Source organism: Nanorana parkeri, unplaced genomic scaffold (genome assembly GCF_000935625.1).
Source record: "Nanorana parkeri isolate BGI_ZX_2015 unplaced genomic scaffold, ASM93562v1 scaffold737, whole genome shotgun sequence".
In the NCBI taxonomy this organism is placed as follows: Eukaryota; Metazoa; Chordata; class Amphibia; order Anura; family Dicroglossidae; genus Nanorana; species Nanorana parkeri.
Window position 1 is genome coordinate 830,745 of NW_017307005.1, and position 3,701 is coordinate 834,445.

Sequence of the window (3,701 nt, forward strand, 5' to 3'; positions counted from 1 at the left end):
GCATTTGAATAAAGTATAGATTGTGCTGCTTATTAGACATGTGCAATTTGTTTTGGTACACATTTCTGTAACTTCGGAAATTTGGATGCATCCGAATTTCCGAATGACAGAAATAACTAATCCGAATGTTTGATAACCTTCATAACAAAATTCAGATAATACGAATTTCATTCGGAAACTAAACACAACAAGTGGGAGAGCTGTCATTTACCGCTCTCTGGCTTCTCAGACTTGTATCTCAAATGAAAACAAAGTAAAACAATATTGTTACAAAATGTAAATAATTAAAGAAGCTGAGAGGTATATGTTATTCTGTAACAGCTTCTGCTTCTTTGAGGACACTTCCATCCCGAATGTAAAGAATCTGACAGCTGTCACAGAATACACAAAAGTGTTTAACTGTTCACAGAAATAATAATAATACTTTAAAAAAAAACAGTGTGAGGTCCTCCCCAATTAATACCAGACACTTTAGGTCTGGTAGGAAATTTAAGGGAGAACCCCAACACCAAAAAGTAAAATAAAAAAATGGGGTCCCCCTAAAATCCCATACCAGACCCTTAATCCGGGCAGCAGCCTGGCAGGGCAGGAAAGAGGGGGGGACGAGTGAGTGCCCTCCCTTTCACCACCATACCAGGCCACATGCCCTCAGCATTGGGAGGGTGCTTTTGGATGCCAATGGGGACAAGGGCCTCTTCCCCACAAGCCCTGGGACGTTGGTTGTGGGGGTGCGGGCCCTTGTGACCCTACCCATTCACTGAAGGGTTAAAGAAAAGTAAATTATTGACATAAAAATTCCTTTAATTGAACAAAAACACACATTTTTGATAATTCCTTTATTTAAAATAAATGTAAAAATTGTCTCACAAAGTCATTCCAGCGTCGGGCGACAATTGGAACAAAAAAACTCCTTGATGCAATGTTTACATCTGGCAATGGGCAGAAATAAACAAAGCTATTGGCTATTTAAATTGAAATACCAAATAGCAGGCTGGCTAATGCTCCACCCACTGCCTGATGTCAGTCACAGAGGAGCGGACCTGAGAGAGAAAGTTCTCTCTCAGGTCCGCTCCTCTGTGAGGAGCAATAGCCATTCTGTTATTGGCTATTTTAAATTACTATAGCCAATAGCAGGCTGGCTATTGCTCGCCCACTGCCTTCTGTCAATCAGCAGTGGAGCAGACCTCAAAGAAAACTTTCTCTCTCAGGCCTGCTCCTCTGGGACTGACAGAAGGCAGTAGGTGGAACAATAGCCAGCTTGCTATTGGCTATTGCACTTTAAAATAGACAATAGCAGCATTGTGTCAGTGGCGAGATATGAATTTGGTGGGGGACCCCATGCTATTTTTTTTTGTGCTGTCAGAAATAAAAAGAGACAAAGTAAACATGTAATGTCCCTTTCTGCAACAAATTCTAGTTTTGTAATGATCATTTATCATTAAATTAATGAAATTCAGAATTACCCGAATCCAAATGCAGAAACAAATTGACCTTCAGGCCCGAAACCTGAAAAACGAAGTATCCGAAACAAAACAAAATGAAACTAAACTTTTTTTTTGCTGGCTTACATGTCTACTGCTTATGTGTATTTGACATTGCTTAAAAATGTTGTGTAAAAAACACACTATTTTCACCTAAATGTACTAAATGTCTGGATGTGTTTCCCATGTTGGTTCATGAGTTATTTTTCTGCATTACATTGGTGATTGCTATGATGTTTAAATTTTCAAGGGAGTGCACCAAAAAAATGCAAAGTGTATAATACACTGCTACAACAAAGATGGGCAGCCTAAAGCACAATAAAGCACAATAAACACAATAGAAACACTTCATGAAGAAAATCCAAATTTAAATTACAGCACTAAGGCCTTGTTCACACCGAAAGCTACCAAAGCCCGCAGTGCGATCGAACGCATAGCAAACCTTTGCCAGCGTTCCGTTCCACTGCAAACGCAAAGAATAGAGCAAGCCCTATTTTTTGCGTTTGCAGTGGAACGGAACGCTTGCAAAGTCTTGCCACGCATTCGATCGCACTGCGGGCGGGCGTGGGCGTGTAAGCAGTGCCATTGAATGCATTGCCATGCCCCCTCCTGCCCCAAAACGCAGGGAGAAGTTTCTTAGCAATTGCGGTGAGTTCCAGCAGCTACCGCTCTGGAACGCACACGCTTTTGGTGTGAACAAGCCCTACAATCTAAGAGTTTACTTAAGCTTTATAAAAATGGTCAGTTTACTAAATTATTCACAGAATGGTACATTCAAGTTGATGTGGCTCACTCTATAGCAAACAGCAAGATAGCAAACAAAGAACAATAGTTTATCTTTCTTGCTGTTATTTAAGTAAATTCTTTAAAAAAAAAAAAAATCTTATTCGTGTAGACTAGACATTCTCAATAACCATTGACAGTAAAGTCCAGTAAAATCAAGTAACAAAGTAGAGATTATTACCACATGATTACTTTACAGTACCCAATAAACTGCAGATACAAAGGTCAGCAAAAGCTTGCGTTAAAGTTAATTTACTGCTTGTTAAGAATGCTTAAATACTTGACTGTATTGACTGAGCCTAGTCATAAGATCTTAAAATTGAACTCCAGGTTAAAAAAACAAGTTATTAAAGACAATAAAAATTTTTAAAAAAGCAGCTTTAGCTACAATACTCACTAAAAACCCAGAGCCTTTCCCTGCAGTACTTTTTTCCCACCACTAGATATCCTCAGTCTTCCAGGTCTTCATGAATTTATTGACTCCATCTGAGTTCAGGCTGTCATGGACCCTGGGGAGGCATTATCATGCAGTGTAGGCTCAGAGTATTACTGCACTGAACAGCACTCACTCATCTTTATGTAAGAGCCATTTTGTGCAGTAGTAATGACTATCCACCACCATGACATCATCAGATCCAAGATCCCTGGAAAATGTATATCTTTTAAATTACTTTTTAGTGTGGGTGGGGGTAAAGAAAAGGACAGCGCATACAATTATTATGATTATTATTATTATATATTTTTATGTCTTCATTTATGAATGGGTTTGTGTTTATAAACAAATCCGTTCATACTACTTACCTGTGTATTAATTGCAGTGTCGAGTCACCATTGTCATCACTTCAGCTGCCAGTTTATTTCAGGACCCTAGAGGATGCTGCTGTGGGTGTTGGAAGTAGTCAAATGAGAGGGGGTTAGATGGCTGAGGCTGGATAAGTCTGGGGGAGAGGAGACCAGATCGGACAAGGTTAGGGAAGAGGTGACCAAGATTGGCTGTGCAGAACAGGCTGGGGAAGAGGTGACAGGGGTCACAACAGGCTGGGGAAGAGGCAGCCAACATCAGAGCAGGCTGGGGAAGAGGTGGCCAGGATCAGAACAGGCTGGGGAATATATGGTCAGATCGGAGCAGGCTGCTGGAGATGTCGCCAGATCAGAGCAAGGTGGGAGAGGAGACTGATATCGAAACAGAAGACACAAGGACACAACAGGAAGTTGAACAAGAAGCGGTATAATCTCAGACCACGCAAGGGGTTGTTTTTTAATGTCAGAGCAATAAAAATGCGGAATTCCCTTCTACAGTTAGTAGTATTAGCTAAAAGCATTGCTAATTAAAACAAAACATTTAGATGAGTTTCTCAGTTTAGAGAATATACAGGGTTATGGGAGTTAGTAGCGACATATTTACACACACACACACACACACACACACACACACAC